This window comes from Hipposideros armiger, unplaced genomic scaffold, assembly GCF_001890085.2.
Source record: "Hipposideros armiger isolate ML-2016 unplaced genomic scaffold, ASM189008v1 scaffold_1225, whole genome shotgun sequence".
In the NCBI taxonomy this organism is placed as follows: Eukaryota; Metazoa; Chordata; class Mammalia; order Chiroptera; family Hipposideridae; genus Hipposideros; species Hipposideros armiger.
The window spans coordinates 299943-325696 of NW_017732575.1; the positions used below are offsets into that span (position 1 = coordinate 299943).

At 52.8% G+C, this 25754-nt stretch overlaps 1 protein-coding gene across 5 annotated transcripts in view; it reads right to left on the reverse strand.

Moving 5' to 3' along the window:
- The window catches only part of NDST1 (N-deacetylase and N-sulfotransferase 1), a 58440-nt gene extending 44983 nt beyond the window's left edge, over positions 1-13457 (reverse strand). For 2 of the 5 annotated variants that reach the window (XM_019633026.1, XM_019633025.1), the window contains exon 1: positions 13219-13453. The gene's annotated coding sequence lies outside the window, so the exon portion shown is untranslated. Of the gene's footprint in view, positions 1-12782; positions 12913-13218 lie in introns of those variants that run through there. The other 3 variants (XM_019633027.1, XM_019633028.1, XM_019633029.1) reach the window with 3 other exon arrangements.
- Between the last annotated feature and the right edge of the window lie 12297 nt (positions 13458-25754).

The window sequence follows — 25754 nt, forward strand, 5'->3', positions numbered from 1 at the left end:
AGCCCCCCCCTCCCCCAGAGCTGCCAGGGTCTGGCATCTGACAAAGGCCCCATGCTCCCGGCAAGAGGAGGTAGAGGAGGGAGGCCCAGTGCCACGCCTGCCCTTTTCCTGTTGTCAGCAGGAGGACCATCAGAAGGAAGCTTTGTTCTCAGAATAAAGAGTGTGAAGCCCAGTGCCAGGCGGAAATGGGCACAGAGGCAGCTGCTGGCCCATCAGCAACAGTTTAAGGGAAAAAAAGGAGGGGGGAATGGAGGATGTTTGAGGGGTAATTTGCACACCCAACTAGTTTCATGCCTCCAGGGTAGCTGTGATGATGGTGGCTTCACTTTTCCAGGCCCTAGCCTCCAGGTCATCATAGACAATCAGGCAATTATTCCAGCTGAGTGATCAGGCACTGACCATGCAGAGAGGGAGGTGGGAACAGAGGAGTGTGGCCTTGCCTGGGAGTCGGAAGACCTGGAGTCCAGGCCCGACTTTCCATGTGCTCGTATGTGACCTCAGTTTACCCACCTGTAAATGGCTTGTCCGGGCCTATGTGAAGCCTCGGCCTACCTGCCACAGGACCACATAGCAGAGTGCCCCTCAGCCTGCGGCCAGGTCCCTAGAACACCCAGGCCAGTCCTCTACCTCCCTGGGCTCAGGCCCTCCCTGTGGGGCCTGACACCAGGGACACAACCCCTACCCACTCTGACCCAGGCTCTCAGCCTGCCTCCTCCCCTGACATCAGGGCATTCTTCTCCTGAGCTGTTGCCTGGACTCTGAAACTCTCCTCAGCCCAGCCAAGGCGGGGCCAGGAGTGGGACCTCAGCCCACCCAGACACTGGCACCTGCCCCATCCCCTCTTTCACGGCTCACAAGGAACTTTCGGCCATAACCACCGGGAAGAGCCCAGCATGTTAGTGCAGGGGTGAAAGAGGAGCCCAGAGAGGGCAACGGGCATGTCAATGTCACACAGTACAACCGTCACCCAGGGGTTCTCCCTAGCAGTCCTGGGGGTCCTCAAAGCACGTCTACAGACCCTCGTGTCTGAATCTTCTAGGGCGGGGGAGGCTGTACCCTAGACTGAAGCAATCAAAGACAGGGGACAGGAATCCACACGCTTTTTTTTATAAGCTTCCCAGGCTTTTCTTGTGCCTGGTGAAATTGCAGCCTTTCAACTGAGACCTCTTCCAGGAGGAGCTGTCTTAGCTGGCCTCAGGGGATGGTTAGGATTTCAATTAAAAGAGTGAAATAAACCTTAGCTGGACAGACAGCTGGATAAAGGAGCTAATGGATGAAGCACTGCTCTAGAAGGAGAATAAAGCCAAGAAAGGCCCCCAGTCTAGCAAACACCTGAAATGACCTTCTCTTCCCGTCTCCCATTCCCTTAGGACGCAGAGGTCTGGACCTCATGTCCTCTGAAAGCTGCTGATCCCAGCCTCCCTTCTCCCTGAGAACTCCTCCAATCCCCCTGGGAGAGTGAACTGTGGGGACAGTCGCAGGTGAAATGTTCCTCTCCCTGGTCGTACTGCAGCACGGAGACACTTTCAGTGACTGTTTATCCGCAGCTTAAGACGCTGTCTGGGTCAGTGGCTAAGCAGCCACAGCTTATGTGGGAGAGGATTCCAGGGCCACAGGGCAGGCAGATCCAGAGCCTCTATTAAATGGAACCCTCACAGCAGGTGGGGAGCACCACTGCACACACCTTCGTTCATAAAGGAAGAACTGATTAAACTCCTGCTGCATACACGGCCCCGAGCCTGGGCACAGTGCTTTCAGGGATGCAGAGATGAGTCAGTCCCTCACCCTTCACCATCCTCAAAGGGCCCACAGAGCTGACAGAAGAGGTACCACACTACAACGCAGGAGAGAAAGCAGTCCGTTCCATCAGAGCAGGGTTGCCAAACTCAGATGCCTAGAGGCCCAGAAAGATCATGTGCAAAGTGGCTGGTGGGGCTGGGGCAAAGTGGAGTGTGTGTGCCTTATCTCTAGTAGTGGCCACTGGAGAATGTAGGCTCAAAGTTTTCCGATGGTCCAATTTTTGAAGTAAAGCCAAAAGTTGGGATTTTTATGTAAAATCTCCTGTAGGCAACCAGCTCAACTTTTGGCATGTGCCAAGCACAATCCGCCTGTGGGGCGGATATGGCCTGCCAGTTTGTGGCCTCTGTTTTCTTAAAACAGACGGAGAATATGATGTGGAGCTCAGCAGCGGCCAACTTCCCTGCAGCTATGATACCAGAGAAGGCTTCCTGGAAGAGGAGGCATTGGTACTGGGCTGCAAAGATGTGGAGAGCACTCCCGGGGAAGGAGTCACGCGGAGGGGGTGGGTGTCCTTGCAGAATCAAGCCCCCCTCCCCCCTAGTCTATGACCTGCCTTTCCCCCTATAAAGGAATCCCTGTCCCTGTCCCCAAAGCAGGCACAAAGGTATCAGCTCTGTCTGTCCCCAGGAGGGGCCACCTGCTCAGCAAACCTCCGGACTAAATCAATTGGTGGTAGAATAGCACAGGTTCGATTTCATCCCCAGAGCTTGAAGAACAGGTCAGCTAATGCAACAGTTCCATTGGGGGAAGGGAAAGGAAGAGACAATGGGGACAAAAAAAAAAAAACAACAAACCCGAGGTTGAGAACCGTGTCCTGCCTGGCCAGGCGGCTGGTTACATAACCCTGCTTCAGGACAAAGGCAGGGGGGCAAAAGGGAGGCTAGGCTAGGGAATCCCAGAATGCAGAGGGGTTCCCCCTCCCTCCTGTCCACCCCACTCTCCAATCTTGTTCTACAGAGAGTCCTGGAAAGCCCAACACAGAGTGCAGAACTGGATGGGGAGGCTAAGCCTCCGATAAAGCACTTAACAGGATCACACAACAAATTAGCAGAGAGCTGGAACTAATAATAATAGCAAACTTTTACCAAGCGATTGCTTTGTACCAGGCACTGGGATAAGTCCTTTGCGCGCATTATCTTATTTAAAAGTCTATCATACCATGAGATAGCTGTTCTTATTATTCCCACTTTATAGCTAGGGAACTGACACAGACACAGTAACTCAACGAAGGTCATGCAGCTCACAAGTGAAAGTACTGGCTTAGAACCCATCCACGGCCTCTGAGACCAAACTCTGAACCTGCGCTGGCCCCAGGCTACTTTCTACTAGAACCACACTGCCTCTTTACCAACCTTCTCGCAAGCCTGCGGTGCACGCATGCAGCCCCCTGCCCTCCTGTCAGCACTTCAGGGGATGCTAAGTCCTCTGATAACCTGATGAAACCTATAGGCTCTCTCTGCAGAAAAAGAATGCACAGAAATGCCTCTAAAATGTTGCACATGATTTCGGGGACTTACAGATCCCTGCACTGGTGAGCATGGATGGGTCAAGATCATAGGATACATAGGATCAAGAGACAGGAGGTGGCAGAGGGAAGGGAAGGGGCTTCCCCAATCCCTCTGGACACCCTCATATCTGTAAACTTGCAGCCCAAACGCATAGCTGCTTAAGTCCACAGGCCTGGGCATGAATCAGGCTCAAAGCCTAGTCATCCCTTCAGGGCTGGGAGAACAGAATGAATCACAGCATACAATAACCCTTGCCTCGGCACCCACTGGGTATGACTCACAGCTCCCAGCTGCTGGGCAGACGGCACACAGCTGGGCCCCAGCATCTGGACAGGGGCGGCATCACCATGCAAACAATCCCAGCCTCCTCCCCACCATGTAAGTCACCATTCAGTGGGCGCACCTCACTGCAGACTAGACCCGGCCTTATCCTGAACCCAGCAGCTCTGAGTGTTTCCAAGGGGCACCCCTCCACAGCTCCTGTCCAATCTCCTCACCCTGGTGGTGGTAAATCAAGCCAACAGCCCCCTGCAAGGGACCGCAAGACCCAGGCTCTAGTCCCAAGTCTTCTGCTGCCTCACTGTGCGAACTCAACAGGCCCCTCCCTCCTCTGAGAGCCTCAGTTCCACCAACTGTACAATGAATGGGGAGACTACCCTGTCAAGTCCTTCCTAGCCCCAAAACCCTGAGCTGAGAAACAACAGCATCTGACAAACTTTATGGGGCCCTGGGATTCTGCTTCAGGAAGTTACATAAACATCCTTCAGAAAAACAAAAGTCAAACCTAAAGACTTTTCTTTTTTTTTAAGGATATCAAGAAGACTTTTTTGTAGTCTAACTTCCCCCATCCTTCTTCCATTGTTCTAAATATCCTCTCAGGACCTAGAAAATACATTTGGTTTCCGTCTGGGGTTTGGGCTTCTTGGCACTCCTCCTCTTGGAAGCTGCCCCACCCCTCCTTGGCAGCTTTCTCCCCAGCACACACCCATCTCTGCCCCCCAGCATTGCTCTGGGCCAGCCTCAGGGCTCCAGCGACCCAGCCAAATATGAGGTGGGGGGGGGCAGTTTGCAAGAAACAAACCCTTCCCTGGTCAGAACAGAGATAACTCTGGGTTCTGGACCCAATTATGACAGTGTGTGGGCCTGTGTGGGCAAGTCCCTGCTCCTCCCTGGGTCTCGGTTTCCCATTGAGAAATATAGGGGAACACTGCATCAGGAAAGGCCTTGGGCTCCTGGGCAGTATCCTAGGGACGCTGAGGCAGAAAAGCACAGTAGGGCAGATGGTGAGTAGGCGCTGATCTTGACCTCCACCCCGCCTGCTAGAACCAGAGGAGACCCAGTTTTCTCTCTCTGATTTACCTCTTGCCCTCACTGTGGGACCGGGAACGTAGCACGGATTCTGCGTTTCAAGTGGCCCATCCACAAGGCAGGGAGAGTGTCTGCAGTGGAGGCCTCCCTGACTTTGGAGGCTTGAGTCCTAACCATCCCAACGCAACCCCGTCACTGCCCTCCTCCAAAGCCTGATTTACTCATTAGAGAAAATGTGTATTTTTGCATCTTTAGAAAACCAATCTACAATAAGTGTGCCTGCTACATGCACACTCCAGGACAACCCCCCGCTGCCCTTTTTCCAATGAGATCATGCTTCTAGGCACCCCTATAGAATTCTATAGAATTCTTAGATCTATCACCTCATGGCTGTATGGCCTCAGTATTTTCATCTATATATGGGGACAATAATAGTGTCTACTTTATAGGATTCTTCTGGGGGTTCCTCCAGATACGATGACAGGGAAGTGCCTAACAAACACCTATAAGCTCCCAGTATATGTGAGTGGCAATTATATGATCATCATCATTAAAATTATCGATGCTTAAAACCACTGGACTGGGCCGGCCGAGTGGCGCGATGGTTAAGAACTGGCTTGGGACGCCAGAGGGCCCCGGTTTGGATCCCACATATGAGGGCCAGTGACACTGCCCTCCACAGCTAAGACGCTGAACAACAGCTCAACCTGGAGCTGGGCTGCCATGAATCGCCGGCGACGGCGTAGGCTGCAGCCCCTGTGGCAGTGGGTTGCCATGGGCTACCGTATGTAGCCAGCAGCCAGCGTGAGCGGCCAGCAGCCGCAGTGAGCGGCCGTCCAGAAGCCGGCGACTGATCTGCCTCGCCCGGGGAAGAGCACAGTGATGGTGCCAACTTGGGCCAGTGAAGCAGCGTCCTCCACAACTAGACTGAAGAACAAAACGACAGCAACTTGTCTGTTCCCCTTCCCCCAATTCCCCAGCATTGTTCCCATCCCCCCAAGTCCCCAATAAAAATCTTAAAAAAAAAAAAAGTTGTCATAATCACTACAAAAAAAAAACACCAAAAAAAAACCCACTGGACTGATGACAGCTAAGGCCCCTCAGCCCTCTCGGACTACATCCGGTCACTGTAATCACCCATATATGCACCCCCACACCCAGAATATACCCTTCTCTGAAGCAGGACTCACACTCTGTCTGACCCCAACCTGGCCCCAGCCCCAGAACACAGCTGGCTTGTTCCCGGCACCCGTCCTTGTCACCTATAAAGCCCCCTAGCACCTTCAAGGGCCTAATACTGCCTTCCTCAAGTGGCCCCAGCATTGTTTCCCATAATTCAGCTGAGGTTCTACTGAACCCCATCACTGTATTACAAGGTTGTTCTCTGAGGTTAAAAAGCTGTTACAAGATGGTGGCTCCTTGAAGATAGTAGGATGGAGAGAAACTGGGCTTTCCTCTGGCTCCCCCACATTTGCTGGGTGTCTGAATATGCTGACAGCCCAAGGAGAGAAGCATCAGGTTTTTTTGTTTTAATTATGCGTACCTAACAGAGTGTTTCTTAAACTTGAATATGCATGGAAAATACCTGGAAGGCTTCTTAAAACATTGACTGCTGGTCCCCATTTCCCCACCAAAACCCTGGCCCCCGTTTCAGACTCAGTATATCTAGGGTGGGACTACTTAACCTACAGGTAAATCAGGGAAAGCTCCCGTGAATAGGTGACGCTGCCACGCCTGTAAAAGCAGGAGCTGCTGGGGTGTAAGGAGAGGAGGAGGAGAATCTGGGCAGAGTGTGCCGCGTGAGTGAAGGCCCCGCGATGACGACATTCATTTCTCCTCACCTGGCCTCTGCCTGGGCAGGTAGGGTACACCAGAGGTGGCTGCCGCTGCGCAATGACTGCAGCAAACCTTCACCGACTGCCACCCTGGACCTGCCCGGACAGGCCGATCCTTGGCCAGCCGGGGGGTGATGAGAATCCCCGCCCTGCCTCGTGAAGCTAGACCTCAGGTCTGAATGAGGCCAGAGTCCTCACCACATGTCAGCCACGTGAGCGCCAGGGTTCTGCTCCACACCTCCGGACATAGCCCCTCCATCGTGGCTACCTCTGATTAAGTTTCCTCATTTTGGTGCGTCATCTGGCCAGAGCAGCCCCTCGGAAATTAGCAGGCCCTGACAGTCACCCCCCGCCCCCCCCCATGAGTCTGAACCTCTCCAGGCAGAGCTGTACACCTTGCCAAGCCTTAGTTATCCCATCTGCTAACAGGGGATGATACAGTGCCTATCTCCTACTGCTGTTGGGAGGGTGACATGAGCTCTTTAGTCAATAACATCATCAACTGTAATAATCGCCAAGGAGCTTGTAGTGAAGCACCTTCCCTGCATTGACGTCCTAAAGGCTATGAGATGGGGACAATTATGATCCCCTTTGTACAGATGAAGAAACTAAACAGCTTGCCCAAGGTCCCCCAAGTAGGAAGTGGTCCAGCAGGGGTTTGAACCCAGACTGTCTGCTCTGCGTCCTAGCCACCTGTGCCAAGACCTGGCCCAGGTCACCTCTCCCTGCCATCATCCTCTCCCCCTTCCCAGGGCACAGGGAGGCTGGCCTGGCCACAGTGCACACAGCCTAGGCCTTGGGTCCCTGGTCTTGAGGGCAGCCACAGGGCCTGCCAGCCAAGCCATCTTATCTGGCACATGTTTTAGATATCGCTCAACATGGCCACCAGGCTGGGTCTACAGCACTTGGGCACCTTAACCTTGATGAAAGGAGAGAAGAGGAAAAACAGGTGTAACAAAGACAGGAAATCCTGCCAGCTTCCTGGATTAGACTGGCAGCTCCCGTACCCCGTGCCAATTGCCCTATCTCTCTGGGCCTCAGTTTCGTCATCTGAACAAGCCCTCTCAGGCCATTAGACATGAAGTTCAGGAACTCAAACTCCCCAGAGTCTTCCCTCCATCTCTGAAAGGACAGCTTACCTCCTAGGTGTAAACAATAATAATACCCATTGTATCCTTGAAGAGCTCCTATGTGCTGGGCTCTTACTATGATCTGCTCAACCTCCCTAGCAAAACAAGATTTTGAGTCTCTTCCTTCTTCAGCTGAGGAAATTGGTGCCATGGGGGATTTAGGTAACTTCCTCTAGATCCCACAGCCAATGGTGGCAGAGCTGAGATTTGAACCCAGGACTTTTGACTCCACTCTGCAATGCTGCTCACCTCCACTGGTGCAGAAACGGGCCACGCTCAGCCCCTGCTTCTGGAGCACAGAGCCTAGGGGAGACGAGATATATCCTGAAGGAACCAAAATTCAAAGTCAGGTGTATGAAGGGCCCATGAGAGAGCCAGGTAATAGGCTCTGTACACAGAAAGCAGGGAATGGGTAATGCCAGCTCTGTGGAATTAGGAATGACACTGGAACTGGGCACTGGCGGGGGGCCAGGGGGGGGAAGGATTTGGGGTTGGTGAGGGGATATAACTGGGATGCAGCATCCTCAGCATGAGCAGATACGTGGAGGCAGGAAGGGATGGGCGCACACAGGGAGGAAAAGAAGCAGGCTCTGTGTGACAGCTGCGGGGGAATAAAAACGGGGGCCCTGCAGTCACATAGCCAGCCACCTCCCACACCTCGCCCTCCAAAGAATAAATGTGAATGAACATTTTACAATTAGATTACTGCAATCTGTATTGAGAAATAAAACAGGTAGGAATAAAAAGGGCCAGGAGGCAACTTAACACAAACTCTCCTCTGGCTAGATAAGAGCTTCCTCACCTCTGTGACTCCTTTGGTGACAAACGGGCTCTAGCCCTGAGGCCACGTAGTCCGAGGCATCTATGTCTACTCCTTCTATCAAGCTCTAAACCTCCAAGCTAAAGCTGATGAGCAGAGCTTTGTACCAGCTCCACAGGCAAGAGAAAGCACCTTTGCTGGTGGATCCCGAGACCTGGAGACCCTGCTTTAACCTCTACTGTGGGGAAGGAGGCAGATAACCCTGCCCTCCCACTCACCCCACTCCTCTCGCTCCTCACTTTTAAACACACCAGCCCTTTCCTCCAACCCCTACTGACTCAGCCAGATTCATGGTTCAGCCTTATTTCCTCCTGTTTGAGGAAAGAGAAGGTGAACCCATTTCACAGACTGGGAAATAGAAAAGGTTTGAGCCTTCTGTCAAACCACAGCTCCCAGCAGCCCGGGCTCTGGTGGCTGATTCAGACATCCCAAGGGGCCCCTCGAAGGTCAGCTGGGCTGAGTGTAGTCCGTGGGGCAAGGAGTCTCCCAGTGGAGCACTACAGGCTCAGCACGTATGGGGAACTTCCCAAGATGTACAAGGAGCAGTCCCAAACAGCTGTGAGAAAAATGGGGTGGAAGTGGGCCAAGCAGCAACCTCAATGCTGAGATTCTAGGGTAAAATGAGAACTGAAAGAGGTCACCCAGGCCCGACCCTCCTGGTACACGCCCTCTGCACCCTCTCCAACTCTCCAGCCTCTTTGCAGACCTTCAGCGATGGGGCCCTTGCTTCCCGGACAAGCAGTTTATTCCTATTAGCTTCCCTGTAACCCTTGGTGCTGTCTCTGCCCTCAAGAGCCACACAGGACAAGACTATGCCCTCAGCCTGTAGAGAGCCCTGCAGGGACTTAAAAATAGTGACACTGCCACTAAAGGGTCCTTCCCCAAACCTTAGACCACCTGTGATGACCTTGATGCCCAAGGCAGCTACAAAGTCCTGCAGCCCCTCCCAGCTTCCCTCTCAGTCCCATGGCCTGAGTCAGACTTTGGTCAGCTCTCTGCTGGACCACAATTAGCATCATCTCTGAGCTGGTTTCAACGCAGCCAGCCTTGCCACCATCTTTCGCCAAATGACCCAAGAAGGGCAGCACAACAGGGCAGAAACAGTTCGGGCCTGCGTTCAAATACAGCTCTGTAAGTGACTTGATCACTCTGAGCCTCCATTTCCCCATCTGAAAATGGGGCGGGGGCGGGGTTACCAGCAACAGCAGCTACTTTGCAGGGGTATTGTATGGTCTCAATGGAGCGTCTGAAAGAAGCCTGGCACAAGGCACCGTAACAGGCATCTACTCAATGAGCTGCTTACAACCCTCTGTCCTCTCCACTGGCGACAGGATAAAATCCAAACTCCTGAGCCGATATGGCGAGCTCCCCACAACTGATCTTGTCTCCCACTGCCCCCGCTACCACAGCCTGCAGCCTCACCAACACTTCCTCTCCCAGGAAACCCTGCCGACATTAAGAACCGACATTAAGAACCAAGGAGCTTTCCCCTCCACTGACCTTCCAAAGCCCATCTATCACTGATCACATCCTGCCTCTTTGCCATCACTTGATCCTCGTCTTCCCTCTCCCATCAGATCAGCAGCCTCTCCAGTCAGAAACCAGCAGCAGCGCCGTTAGCCCGTCTTGTGTACGCATCACCCCTGTCCACAGACATTTTCCATACATATTTAACAAATTACCCTAATGTTCCATTTCAAGTAAAGAATGTCCAAGTCCTCAAAACACTCCAGATATTTCAAGCCATACCCCAAAGCAAATTCTAAACCAGCAGAAGTCTGCCCAGTCTCTAGGGACTTTCAGGCCCTAGTATGGAGGATGGGTCAAACAGGTCCACAGCCTAGGACAGAGAGAGACCAGAGCTCATTTCTAAGTTTCTCAGATGTCGAGTTTCTCAGTTGGCCCCTTAGCCAACCTCCAGCCTATGATTTCATACTCTCGACCTCAACTTACGATTGTAAAACTGTTCTTGCGTTACGTACCCCTTGTTGTCAGGAAGCTCACTATCCATCTTTTCTTGCTTGCTGGTGGAATCCTTCCCTTCACCTGTTGATTCTCCCAGAGGCCTCCCCCCTACTCTGATCATGATGACAAGGAGAGTATGACCACATGACAAGGGTCATCCCCATCCCTGAGCACCCCTTTCAGCCTTCCAGCACCTCAACTCATTCCCCCACATTTCTGAGTCGCCTCAAAGTCCCGCTAGTAGTGGAATTTCCACCCATATTCCTACAAGCTGAAAGTGAACTGTCAGCCCATGAGGTCCCTATTCCCAGGGCCCAGGAAAAGCCTACAGACCCTGCAAATCCCAGGTGCAGTGTCTCAGAGCCATTAGAACAGCAATGCATCTGCCAATAGGTAGCAGGATGGCTCAGCTAAAAAAAAAAAGAACAGCAATGCATGAACTTTCACCTCCCAAGTACTTCTTTCATTCATTGTCTACCCCACTCCATTGTTTTAAGATGGGATTTATGAACAAGTCATTTGCTCTCTATTTTTAAAAGCATTGCTCAAAGCCCCCAGTGAAAGCCAGATTAACAGCCATGAGATGGTACCTCCACCAAAAGATTGGGCCAGCACAGGGCACTAAAGCCAGTGGAAGTCTGGGCCACCCCACATATTCACTCACAGGGTATTTACTGAGGGCCCATACTGGGCCCTCAGTTCAGAAACCCACATACACATGCATTTTCCATTAGGATTCTGCAGTCCTGATGCTGGCTCAAAGTCCACTCCCCATCACTGTCCTCAAGGACCTTTGGGGCTAGGGCACTGAGAGCAGCCCATAAGTTTAGCTCTGAGGACCCTGCTGATGAGTCACACAAGGGGGCACCTGAGATATCAATCCCATGGCCTCAGAGCTCTCATCATCCCAAGGGCTCTGCTTCTGGGCCCTACCTCTGCCCCCTGCTGATCTGAAAGTGACCTGGTCTAATGGAGATGAAAGGCACTGTCCTCCCCTGGGTGCTGGGGAGAGGTCTGTTGACAAAGCCACCAGCTGTCCCTAGCTGAAGCCAGGGAGACGGGCTCCTCCCTGTACCACCCCCACTGGGAGAGCGTTCCTGCCATGGGCCCCGCCAGCAACAGAAACTGGACATCACAGAACTCCAAGGCCCAGGCTTCAATGGGCTTCTCTCCTGCTCCAGCTGCCCACACGAGCCAGGGCACAAGACCTCAGTGGCACCAGTGCCAGGAAGGAGCATCACTTGGGGTACTGGGGGGGGGCAGGTGTCCTCATAATTTCAACTGAAAGTGAAACTGTGAGCTCGGTGACAGCAGGACCTTATAGAGCCCTGTTAGTTGAGACTTAGGCTGCGGGAGGGAGTCAAATCCAAGCTCCACCACTTCCCACCTGTGTGACCTTTGTCATTCTTTACCTCAGTTTCCCCCTTTGTAAAATGTGGTTAATAGTAACGTAGAAGAATTAAATGAAATCATTATGTGTAAAGCAATTAGCTCAGTGCCTGGCCCATAGTAAACACGCAATAAATACTTGTTGAATACAAACATGCCACTATTTACTGAGGTCCCACAGGTTCTCATTTCATCCTTATTCTGGCAGATACTATATTTTGCCCATTTCACAGGTGAGGAAACTGAGGCTAGAAGGTTAGGAATCAGTCCAAGGTCACCAAGCTGGAAAGTGACAGACACCCAGGTCAGTCTGAACCTCAGACCAGAAGCCAATACTGCCCCAGGCCATTCCCAATGCTTTTTTGGGGGAGGGGGGTACGTAGCAGCACTGGGGCATGAAGGGGACTGGGGTTCTGTATCCCCTGGCCCTGGCACAGCTGCTGGCTGACCCAGGTGCTTGAATCTGGGAAAGAGCCAGGAGGCCAGTCCCCGGATTCCCAGCCTGTCCCACACCCACGAGCCCATGGGGGGCCCCCTCCTCACCCCGTCCCAGGGTGTTAAAGGGCAGCGTTCAAAGCGGGGGCTTCTGGCTCCTGAGAACCTGAGGGAGGAGGCAGCTATAGGCCAGGCCTCTCACAGCCGGGAGAAAACCGGTCTGGCTGCCTTACCCTTCCCGAAGCGGGGACCGGCCTCTAACCCCCTCCCTCACCAGACAAAAGTTTCCCCTGTTCGGGAGTAGGGGAGGGGGAGGGGGCATTCCTCGTGAGTGACATTATCCGTGACCTACAGCTGCCGCGCTGCCCTCGCCCGCACCCCGGCCTGCCCCCGGCCCCCGCGCGGCCCCCCACCCCTTTGTCCTCCCACTCCGAGCGCGGGGCCCGGCAGACTCTACGCGCCCGCCCGGCGCCCGCCCGCACCAAACTTGCGCCGGCGGCCGCTTGGGCCACGCGCGGCCTGCACGCCGGGCTCGGGCCCCGCCGGCTCGGCGACAGGGGACTGGCTGGCCCCGGCCCTCCCAGCCTCTTACCTGCCACGGATGGGGCGCTACGCAGGGGAGGGGGCGCTCCCAGCAAGCCGCCGGACGCCTGGGTCCCCTGGCTGTGCGCGCGCCGCCGGGCTCCGGCCGGGACCCGGGTTAACCCTTTCGCGGTCGCCACCCGCCGCTCCCACCCCCGCGCCGCGCCACCGCCACCGCCGCCGCCCGCTCCGCCTCCGGCTTGCTCTCCACCCCCATCCCCTCCCTCCCGGTGCCCAGCCCCCAGTCCCGGCCCCCGGCACTGCGCTGGGGCAGCTCGCAGCCTCCCCCTCCTCCCGCGGCCGCGGGGCAGGGGTCTCCCTGAAGCCTGGAAGTTGGGGCGCGCTGCCTCGCACCCCGCGGGCCCGCGGAGCACAAAGGGGTGAATCCCCGCACGGAGGGTTCCCCCAACCCATCTCCCCTGACCCCTTCTGGTCCGGGCGCCTACCTCCCTGAATTGCGGCCGTGGGAGCAAGGCTGGATCCCGTGATGAAGCGTGGGTGCCAGCCGGAGATCGGCTCCGGAGGCCGGGGCGGCAGTCCGGAGTGAGGCGAGCGCCCCGGGGCGGGGGCCGGGGCGGGACCCCGAGCTGCTATCGGGGTTGGATTTCTCGGCTTCCACCCGGATTCTCCCTCGGCTCTCCCGGCCGATTCGGTGCTGCTCCGCGACCACGTGACGCGAGCTGCCTTTGACCCCGGTCTCTGAGCGGGTAGGGGGCGGGGGCCAGAAGGGGTGTCAGATGCAGGACCGACTAGGGCGCGGGGCGACTGCCTGGCGTCCCGGAGGCGTTGACCCTGGGAAACAAAGCGGGGGAGGGAGGGGGACCAACAAGTTATTCGGGGTCAAAGAGGGAACAGCGCTGGGGGTCGGAGAGGCTGTGGAGAGAGCCAGGGAGACAAAGACCCGCGCCCGCAGCGCCTCCAAGGGCTCTGGGAGCGCCCTGGCCCGGTCCAGGGGGCCTCCTGGCTCAGCCACCACTGGGCTTATGACAACCCTCCAGGGCCTCGTCGAACGGCTCCCCAACATCCAGGTCTCTGCTGGAATGACCTGTCCTGGACAGGCCTTCCAGGGGCCATCTCCTCCCCACCTTTGCCTTGACTCTCGAAAAACCCTTTATTTTCTTTATCGTGATTATCTGGTTCACTTACTGGTTTCATTGTGTACTAGAATGTCATCTGCCCCCAACAAGTTGTTCCCAGCTGAATCCCCAGGGCCTGGCACATAATAGGCAAAATGAAGTGGATGACCTTCGAAAAGCTTTTCTCCCACCGAGCCTCAGTTTCTCACCTCCAGTGTTATTTCAACAATCTAAACGACCCTGCAAGTTAGGCAAGATTATAGTGCCCGTCCTCCTCAAACAGATGGAGAGGAAGCCCAGAGAGATGAGATGGTTCCTGGGAGTGTCACACATAGCTGAGAGCCCCAGCCTGCAGTCAGATCTGACTGCTCCAAGCCAGGGCCCTTTGCCATCCATGAGCCAGCCTGTGAAGGGGGTGGGGTGTGTGGATTTGATTAGTGAGCTCTAAAGAGCTTGCAATTATGCAAATCATCAGGCCCCTCCCCTGGAGATGCTGGTTCCCTGGGCCTGGGGTGAGGCTGGGGCAAATCTGGAAAATAGTGCATTGGTGATTTCCTAAGGACCTCCAGAGGCTCGAGATTATCTAACTGTAGGAGCAAAGCAAAAATATATGAGCAACCAGAGCAAAGCAAAGGGAGGTACAGAAGACAAGCTTGACCATGAGAGTAAGATAGACCCATCCTGCTTCCCTCAAAGGGTAAACTTGTGCTGGGGCTGGGAAGGGGTGTTCAGCTGGCCTACTCCTCTGAGGGTGGGGGAGGCAAGTTGCTGGGAGATGGGACCAGGCTTCTGACTCTCAGACATGTCCATGTGACAGCTTTGGATAGCGTGTAGTCAGACAAGACCAAGCTTAACGGTGGCCACAAAGCCTAAGCTTCAAGCCATGTTCAAATATAGGCTTGTGACTTACTAGTACATACTCCAGCCACCCCCACCATGGTGGCCAGGGAAATCAGCACCCACCAGCAAATTCTACTTTGTAATCTATGTTCCTGTGGTCTTCAGGTCCTTGAAGATGGTCTGGGTCTTGGGCAGGTTAAACAAGCCCTTAGAATCTTACTCATTTAAATCTCTACTTTAGAAAACCATTTCCATCCACATGAAGCCCTGTGGGCATCTTCTCTGTGCCAGGCACTGTGCTCCTGGTAAGGAGATGCAAAGTTGAAAGAGACATGGGTTTGGAGATGATGTGTATGTCCCTCCCTGTGTCCAGAGGCTAGCAGAGCTGAAGGCCTACTGGGGACGCCAAGAGCAAGTGCTATGGCCCACAGAATGAGGGCGTTTTGGGGGGAGGATCAAGAGGAATGGGTGGGATCAGGGTGGGGTGATGGTCGTTCTCAGCACAAGGGACAATCTGTGCAAAGGCCACACAGAAAAAGCTGAGTGTGACATGGGCAGGAGGCAGGGGAAGGGGGAGAAGAGTGAAGGAAGCAGGAAGGAAAGAATGAGCAAGAAAACTGGAGTGGAGGGTTAGGAGCAGATGATGGGTGACCTTGTGTGAGCGGCTCCACGGATTGGACATTATCTGAGGGCCTGGTAGAGTAAGAAGACTGTAAGCAGGGGAAGGCGGGGAAGGGAGGCCACCTAAGCTGAGTGAGAGGCTGTATTTTGCCAGTGGATCTGCAGATCCACCACATTTGGGAGGCACCTGTGAGCTAGGGTAACTTGTCTCTAGCGACTCTTCCTATTCTTTTTAAGTCTTCGGAGTTGCTAGCAGTTCACCAAGCTGGACCCAAAGCCCTCCAGCTCACTCTTACCCAGAAAGCCTCTAAGGAGGCAAGGCCCAGGCCCCACCCAGGGAATTGGCCTCCCCAGGAGGTTCTGAGAAGGCTGTTGTGATGTCCCCTTTCTCTATTCCCTCAGGACTCACCCACATCTCCTAGCTTTAGGGACCTTCTTTGTGCTGACAGCTTTCCCTGCCCGGACCCCCTCCTCTTCCCCAGACGGCTCCCCCGCTGCCCACTTGACACTTCCCTTAGCTGTCTCTAGGGCACCTTTATCCAGCTCCACAAGTCAAAGGCTGAACTCATTATCTTCTACCCAAACCTGCTTCTCCCCTTCTTCCTGTTGGCCCAATTCACATGTCCAGTCCAGAAATCTAACACCAGTCCCTTGTCCACAAATCCCATCTATGAGTCAGTCCCATTGGTTCTGCCTCCAGTTTTTTTCTCTAACCCAACCTCAATTGGTCTTCATGATTATCACCTTAGTCCAAGCTACCATCTTGTCTTAATATCTTGTCTTGATGGCCCCTTAACTACCCTCACTCTGTCTCCCACTTTGCCCCTTTTAATGCAACCTCATCATGTCCATTTCCACCAATGGCTTCCTACTGCTCTCAGGATAAATTCCCCATTTTATTTTCCAGCCTCATCTCTTGTCCTGAATGGTATACCTCACCTTCCTCTTTACCTGGCTAATTCCTCGGTAAGAGTATGGACTTGATCCAGACTGCCCGAGTTTAAATGCTGGCTCTGCCATATAAGCTGTGTGGCCTTGGGCCAGTTTTTCAACCTTTCTGTGCTCCGTTTCTTCATCTCTAAAGTGGGGACAATGATAGTATGCACTTCATAAGGCTGTTGTGAGAATTAAATAAGTTAAATATGTAAAGCCCTTAGTGTAGTATCTGTCACACAATAAGCACTATATAAATGTTAGCTAAATGATTAATTATGATCCTTTGGATGTCAAGTTAAATTTCATTTCCTCTTGGGGTTTTCTTTCCACCCCTAATCCAGACCACGCTTCCTGGTCTACATGTCACATCTGCCTCTTCATCACCTGTGTAGTAACTTGTAGGGTGCCTGTCTCTCTCTAGAGTGTAAGCTCTGTGTGGGCAGGACCACCATTTGTCTCAGTGCCACTCACAGTGCCAGGCACAGGGTAGGCAACCCATACATATTGGCTGACTAAACAGATGAAAAAGTCAATAGATTCATCACAAAACAGAGGACGCTGTCTTCACTACAAAATGCCCAACAATGGTGCTTCATTCATTTATTCATTTGACGTTGATGAGTACCTCTCCTATACAGTCTTCCTCACACCCTTCTGTGGTGGGGGGAAGTAGAGGGAAACAGAGATGAACAAGACAGTTGTAGCGCCTATCCTCCAGGACTGTCTACTATAGAGACAGACATGTAAATGCATCAGAGGATACAATGCAGTGTAACAGCGTTGTTATACTGGCCTGTAACAATTTTGTTTTTTAAGTCTTTGGAACAATAAACTTGAAAAGGAACTAAAAACAGACACTGCTGCCTATTTTAGCCATCATCCCCAGTTCCCAGCAGGGATGTCTTTATAGCAGGCAGGGTAGGTCCTGTCCCAAGGGCATTCAGGCCACCCACTCTTTCTCTGCTTGGAGACCTCCTTCAGCCTTCAAGGCCTCACTTAAGCAGCACCTCCTCCAGGAAGTCTCCCTGCTCCTGCCAGGGCTCCACATGGGCCCCAGTCATGGCTCTAGTGATTTTCTGGGACTACAGTGGGATTTGTCAAGAACAATCCAAATTTCATGTCATTTGCTTCTTTAAAAAAGTAAAAGGTGATTCAATGAATGTGTAACTACATGTGATTTCATGTTGGACTTCAGTGGAGGCAGAAAATAGCCTCTGTGAGACCACGTGATCTGACTTGTGGTTTGGAGAACATGGTCACCATAATTACAGCATTGACCACATAGTGTAACAGTTTCCTCTATTTCTCTCTCTCTCTCTCTCTCTCTCTCTCTCTCTCTCTCTCTCTCTCTCTCTCTCTCTCTCTCTCTCTCTCTCTCTCTCTCTCTCTCTCTCTCTCTCTCTCTCTCTCTCTCTCTCTCTCTCTCTCTCCCTCTCCTTCTCCCTCCCTCCCTCCCCCAGAGCAAATCCTTCAAGGATGGGGCTATTTGCTTCCTGGCAGAACTTGATATCTGTTAAACAAATAAAAGAGAAAATCTGTGAAATGGGCAGGTTATCAATGCTTCTAGTGGACAATGTATATAAAATGTTCTGGAAACCAGGCCAAGACTGTCTGAGATGGGAGATAGGAGCAGTTAATAGCAACTGAGTACTTACTCTGGTGCATGGCACCAGCTTTCTGTTTGTTACTCAGCAACTCCAGAGAGCATGAAGCTCAGAGATGTGAAGCAACTTCCCCCAGGTCACCCAGACAAGAGTGGCAGAGGAGGTTCCAAATCCAGGTCCACACAACTAAAAGACTAAGTTTTGTCCCGGTGCCCAGGGGCCACTGAGGGGCCACGAGACACCAAACTGTGCAAGACCACTTGTGTCTGTGCCTCCTCCCTTTGTGTCCACGGGGTTCCCTTCCCACCCTTCCCTCTTGTGCATCCACTGTGATCGATGCTGCTGCTGTTCGAAGAGCAACCAACTTGCAGCAGGTTTCCAAAGCAGTCCCATCTCTGGGGCCAGGTTTCCTGTTTCAGGCAGAATCTGAGGATGTGTGTCACACCTTCCCCAGGCCATCCCTTACTCCCAGGAGCTGCCATGGGCCAAAGACTCAGCTAGCACAACCCCTTTCATGTGCAGCACTTTTCCTGTTTTTTGGGGGGTTTTTTATAAAGCATTTCCCCATTCTTTAAACCACAAAAGTACTGAGAGGTAGTCACAGTGTAGATTTTTCACTCCCGTTTTAAAGATGAGGAAATGGAGGTTCAGCCAACCTATGGGAGATCCCCTCAGCTTGCAAAAGAGCCAAACTGTGCTAAACAGTTTCAGACTACCTGCCCACACTCTTCCAAGTCCCTGAAGGGTTCAACTTGACCTAGAGAACAGAGGTGGGGGGTGAGAGATCTTCAGACGCCTCACACAGAGAAGAGAATGGCTTTTGCAAACAAATGTAAATTGGTTCATTTCCCTTTTTACGATGTTCATTGTGATGCACCAATTACAACCTGACAAAGAAAAACACTCACAGGCACGTGTGGTCTCTAAATGACGTGACAACTATCAGCTCAAAGTCCTCTGAAGGCAGGGCAGGGTGTGGCGGAGTTCAGACCTGACAATCAGGGTGGCAGGTGCCAAGGGCCGCAGCTGGACGAACTTTCCCAAACCTCTCAGCTGCTACTCAGAGGGACTCTGTCCAGACCTTGGCCTCACCCCCAGGCCATTTCTCCTCCGCTCCTCCACCATCTAACCTCCTTATTCTTCAGTTCTCTTCACTTGATCACTTTTAAGGGCGCTCAAATAAAAAAAATGGGGTGGGATTTCTCCACAAGATTCCCATCAATTATTCTAGTTCATTCTCACCACTCCCGTGGGGTAGGGGGTTAGGCATTACAACTCCCACTTTCTACTTAAAGAAACTGAGGCTCAGAGTCCTGGTACCCCCACAGCAGAGGTCCAGAAAGACCCCCCACCAAGTGAAACAGGGAAGGATGGTCAAGTCATCTGGTCTGGGGGTTTGCTGTCCAGTTTTCCTCCCTCCCACCACTCCACACACCACGCCCAGCATGCTTTGTTCATTGGCATTATTCTCCTGGGCCCCCTTGCATCTTAGTTTATAATTGCTGAAAAAAATTCAACCCACCTCCCTATAGAAATGGAGAAACCAAGGCCCAGGGAGGAGCAGGGGCCTGCCCCCATCACCAGTGACATAGCTGAGCTAGGATGACCTGGGGAGGCCTTGAATGACTTGCCTGTCACCCTTCCCCACTGCCCAGCTGTGTGTGTGCACCAGAAGCTGAGAAGGTGGTGGCACCAGCAAGGCACGAACTACCAGGGTCAAGTCTAAATATCATTCCTGGGCCCTTGGAGATGTGCCAGCATGGGGGAGGGAAAGCGAACAGTGTTGACTGCAGCGGGAAGTTGACTCTGGACTGGCCTAGTGGTCAGACCCTTGTCTGGGGCTCTCTGCTCCAACAGGCACGGAAATTCTTATCATTCCAAGGTCCTCTTCACACCCACCTGTTTCGGTTGGGTCTGTATTGAGGTGGAGTTGGGGTTGGTGAGGGAAATGGGAAGGATCTTCCCCACCCCCCACCCCCACACAGTTGCACTCACTCACTCGTACACTGCAAACATCGCTCCCGCCCCCCCGCACCTCCCTCCATCCAGTGTTGAAGAGCTTTGGGGCCAGACTGTCCCGTGTTGGAATCTAACTAAGGTCAGCCCTCGCTTATTGTCACTTAACTTGGCTTCAATTGTTTATTTGTAGAATGGGGATAATAGTACTTACCTGGAAGGGTTGTTGAGAAGATTAAATGAGATATGAGGAAGCCACTTAGCATAGCTATGTTGTTACTGTTATTTTATCTGACATTTCTCTGTAGCTCCTTAGGGTTCCCCTTCTCTCTATGGTGCATGCGCACACACACACAGACACACAAGTGCGCGTGTGTGCGCGCACTTCAGAGGCTAACTCCCAGGCTAGCCTCAGCCAGCTGACCCACCCGCACAGCCCTGCCACCCTCTGACCCCTCTACTCCAGGCAGCCTGGGACCCTCAAGGCCTGGGTATGTGCCATGTATGCCCAGCATCCCCTCTGCCCAGAATGCCCTCACCTCCACCTCTTCACAAGTCTAACCTCCTCCCCCATTTCCTTCAAGTCCCAGCTCCAGTCCCACCTCCTCCAGGAAGCCTTCTCTGACTGACCTCTGGTCTTCTTCCTCTAAGTTGCTGGGGCCCTCTGAGTGAGTCATTGCCACTTGGTACCGCCTTGGAATTCCTGACTTTGTTGGTAAGAAAGCCTCTTCCTTCTTCCTCCCCAGAGTCTCTTGAAATTGAAAAAAACATTTTCCAGGCAGATATGGGACACCTTAAATCAACCTCCAGATTCCTGTGCCACCCCATATCCTAGCAACTGTAGTCACCCATCACACATCTCCCTGGAGCTGGAAACAGGGCAGGACCTAGAGGCCATGGGGTGCAGGCCAGTTACCCAGATAGACAAACAGGGTAATTTACAAATTGGGAGAGGACCTCCACTCCATTTTGGGGGTCCCAGGGACAGTTCTGCTGAGGGATGGGGAAGCGGAGAGGGTCATGTGGATCTGAGCGTCCCTGAAGCCCACCTGTAAGAAAAGGTTTCAGGCTAGGCCCTCAGCCTACAGGCCAGCAGCCTGAGGTGAGGGGGAGAGGCGGGCAAGACCCAGGCTCCCCATCTTTCACGGGGCAGAGGATCCAGACTTCTTCTCTGAGGCCTTGGAAGGTGCTCTGGGAACCAACCATGAGGGTGGAAGAAGGTGCAGGAAACAGATCCCACCTGACGAGGGGGAAACCATTCAGAAAGCCCAGCAGACGTGGGCACAGTTTGTTCTTTACCGGATGACAGCCAGGAGCAGGGACGGGGGAGGCAGAGGCTGGTCAGCACCGGTCAGGGTGGGCTGGAGGGCCCTTGCGTTCAGTGGGAGAAGGACCAGGACTCCTCCGATTCTTCCAGGTTCTGAGAGGGACTGTCTAAGCTTCAAAGTCATTGACGGAAAGATCTGGAAGTCTGGTTCTAAAATTCTGTTGCTTTAAAGTTCTGAAACGCCACACACACAATTTTACATTTTCTAGTAGACATGTTTAAAAGAGTAAAAAGAAAACAGGTGAAATTAATTGTAATAACCCAAATATACCCCCCAGATACTATCATGTCTGCATGTGATTGATATGAGGAAATTATTAATGAGATGTTTTAAATTCTTTGTGCTTAGGCTTCAAAGTCTGCTATGTGTTTGACTCTTACAGCACATCCCGATTCAGATGAGTCCCATCGCAAGGGCCCGATAGCCACATGTGGTTCGTGGCTACAGTGTGGGACCGCACAGCTCAGAAACCTAAAATGTATGACTCACTTCTCTGAAATTTGTGCATGGTGTGCCTCTGAGATTCTAGAATTCTGCAGCATACTAAGGTTCTGTAATGCTACATCTGTGATTCCACCAGATTAAAATGTTTCCCCAAGTCTGCTCATGGATAAGGCTTCCCCCATCACAGGATTTTTTGTGTGGGTGGAGAGAAATCCAGGTCCCTGCCGAGGCCCTGGGGGGCGAGGGAGCCAGGAGCCCTCCCCTCTGCTGCTCCCGCCATTGGGCCCAGCTGGTGGAAGCAGAGGTAGGTGTGCCCACGTGCCCAGGGTGCTGGCCTCTCCACGTGGAGCTGTCTCGCCCACCATCTCTCTGGCTCATAATCTGTCCATCCATGCGCACAGGGCTGGCAGTGAGACTTCTGCCTTGGAGTCCTCCTGGGTGGCGGTGGGGAGTGTGCCCCTGCCTCCCTCCTGTTCTGGAGAGCCTCTGGGGGCAGTTGTAGCAGATGGAGCTGGGGAGTGTGGTTAAAACCCCAGATGGAATCCCCTGAGGGCGGAACTGGTTTCCACTTGTTCAAGGCGGCTGCGGCCTGGAGGGCAGAAGTCATGCCCGAGGAGGGCAGATGTCAGAGACCCACTGTTTGGGGCTGGGAGAGCCCGAAAGGCTCTCTGAGGTCATGTGGTGTATGCCTTGAATGGTGCAGATGGGGAAACTGAGGCACGAGAGCAGGAGGGGTTTCCTAAGCAAGGCACAATGCAAGTGTTGTGCTCAGCCAGAAGAATGCCTGCTGGTTAGCCATGGGTTTTCCTCTTTCTGCCTCCGAACTCCCTCTCCTGTCTCAGTCTGGGCAAAGCCAAGGTGCAACTCCGCATGGCAGGATGTCAGGGAGGCTGTGGGAAGGCCCCACAGGTGGTGTATCCAGGTGACTTCTTGGGCCTGCTCACGCCAGGCCCAGAGATCTCCTGGTTCCAACCTTGCCCCAGACTTGCTCTTGCCCCAAGTTCACTCTTTCCCCCAGGCCCACAGGACCTACAGCGGGTCTAGGAAATAGGGGCTTAGGCTCAGGCAGGAGTCTGGGTGAGGCAGACGCTGGAGCTGGGTGAGGAAAATCCCAGTCAACAATGACCAGCCTCTGTATCTGCTCTGTTATCCAGCTCTCTCTTCCATTTCAAAGCCTTTTTGTAGCCACAGGCCCATTTTATCCTCACAAGAACCCAAGAGGAAAGGTGGGCAGGAAGACTCGCCATCAGCACGTAAACTCCCAGCCCAAATGCCATGCACAGGGCAGGGACTGGAGCTTTGTCACTGTTCCACTTGCTTCAGGTGGGGAGACTGAGGCCCAAAGTGGGGCTATGACCAGACTCAGGGTACAGAGCCAGAGGGAGGCCCCTGGGTCAGCACCCATCCAGGGAGCCCTCCACCTTGATCTGCTACCAGGCACCCAGATGCTCTGCAGCCGAGAAGACAAACATCAGGAGTCAACTGCAGCCACATTTTCCAAGCTGGGCTGTTTCCAGGCTGGGTTTCCCCTCCAGGGAAAGCCCCAAGGCCATTCCCCATGATCAGGAGAATCAGGGAGGAAATGACCAAGATCCTGCTATAGAGGGCAACAGAAAACAGCCTGATCTTTGGCATCTAGGATCTGGCTCTGCCAAAGCTGCGGGGGAGGTGTAGGGAGTGGGCAGCAAAAAGGTAGACCTGGAATCTAGATTTGGAAAAGCACAAACTTAAGAGTGAGGTGGGCCTGGGTTCGAGTCCCAGGGCTGCTACTTGGCAGCTGTGTGATCTTGTGTCTGTGATGTCACCGGGGCTCCTTCCTCTGTTAACTGGCTAATACCCACCCCCAGAGTAGTGGGAGTCTGAGTGTGCACAAGCTAAGCCCATAGTTAGTGCTGAATAAATGTTAGTTCTTGCTCAAATGCACCTCCAGGAACCAATCAGGTCTGCGCCAACCTCTCCCCCCACCCCTCCTCCACAGCTGCCACCCTTTGCTGCCATAAATATGGTCCATAAATATTTATTCAATAAACAAATGAATGAATGATTATTGCCAGTCCAAAATACAGCAAACTATAGGGGAAGGCTTTGAACTAGTCTATCAGAAGATCTGACAAGCTCTGTCACAACTTGCTGGGTGGCCTCATTTTTTAAAATGATATAATAATAACGAACTTTTCTTTTATATATATATATATTTATTGTTAGTTTCAGGTGTACAGAACAATGCAATAGTTATCCTCTTCACCCTTCACACAGAAACATCCCCCTCCCCCATCTACTGCCCTCCCACCCCCGATATCATGCTTACCTATTACGATTCCATTGACTCCATTCCCACACTCTACTCCACGTCCCGTGACTGTATGTATGTATATATAATTATAGTTGACATACAATATTATTCAGTGTCAGCTTCAGAAATAACTAACTTTTCTAAGGCACTCACTGTGTGGCCAGGCTTTGCTAAAAACCTTAGAGGACTTAGTTCTCCCAGCAACATTTGAAGGTGTGACTATTACCCTGTGTTCCAGATGAGGAAACTGAGGCACAGAAAGGCTAAGTAGCCCTGTCGTCACATTGCTGGTTGGTGGCCATGCCTAGATGTGGAGCAGCCGTCCTGTCCCCAGAGCCCATGTCACTCACTCAGGGTGGCCGAGGGCCCTTTCAGTTCTCCCTTCCAGGCTCCTCCAGCCAGTGCTCCTGTGGGGACAACTCCCCTCCCCAGGCTGCTGCTGCTGCTGCTCAGGGCTTCCCACATGTTTTGGAGACTCTTGCAAATCAACCTTTGGGGTGTACACGGGAGATAAAGTGGGGACTCTGCCCACTCCGAGACTGTCAGACTGTCGCTTGGGCCTTTTGTCAGAGACGAATTCTCACCACTTTCTGCGTGTTTCCTGCCCAGAAGGAAGCAGGAAGCCCTCAGCTCATCCTCCCCCACCCCCGCCCCAACTTCTGGACCTTCCTCTTCCTTGTGCAACCACTGAGCTTGAACTTGAGGTTCACTCCCAGGCAGACTTTCCAGTGTGAGGACAACAGCTCAGGGCTGGGAACCCTGGGACAGGATTCTATGCTCTGCTAAGAACCAAAAGGTGTTTTCCTCTCTGTGTGGGCAGATTTAGAGAAATCCTGCCCGGAGATGGGGGAGATGAGGGTCAACAACTCACATCAGTTTACAAAGAAGCTCCACAGGGATGGTGTGAGATTGTCCCGACCACTCTGCTTAGAGATGGATTAGATGGTTATCACCCAATTTAACAGAAAAGGAAACTGAGGCCCAGGAGGATTAAGTAACTTGTTCATAATTATGCAGACATTTAGAGGCTGAAGCAAATGTTTATCCAAGTCTCCAGAGATTGTATGATAATATAATAATAACTATTATTATTGTTGCAAATATTTACCAAGCTCTGACTCTGCCAAGAGCTTTCCTCTCATTACCTTATTTAATCCTCTCAGCGACTCTCAGCAGTGACCCCCATTTATAGATGAGGACTGAGGCACAGAGAAGCAAATCACCTGCCCAAGTCCAGCTATTTGCATCCAGTAGTCAGAGTGTCAAAGCCACATTTAAACTCAAGTCTGCCTGGCTCCAAAGTCTCAGGTCTTATAAGCAAGATAGGGCCACCCCTATCTGGGGTGGAGGAGTCACCCTGTTTCCCAGAGTGGGGCCTGAGATGAGCCTGGCCTCACCCGCTTCATGGAGCTGCTTCAAGCCTGGTGCACACAGCTGCAGGGATCCCCTCAAGTTGCGGGCCCTGGGAAATGTAGCAGGCCCTGCAGGCCTTGGGCCACATGGGTGCCACGTTGGTGTGTGAGCCCTATACACGTAGCAGCAGCCACTGGTCTAGGCCAACATGGCCCTGTGACAGCCTCAGAGATGAGCTCACACATGTATGCAGATTCTCTCCTTCCTTCCTTCCTTCCTTCACTCACCAAACACCAGCCAAGCAGCCCTCATATTTTTACACACAGACATTCACTTCTTTTGCTGACCTCCCCAACTACATACAGCTATAATACATAATTTATGAGGCCCAGAGCAAAATGAAAATGCAGAATTCCTTGTTCAAACCTTAAGAATTTTAAGACAGTGATGGCAGAGCATTCAACCAAGCGTGGGGCCCATGCGAGTACAGAGGTGGCACCCCTCTCCCTCTAGCTCGCCCCTCCTACCACC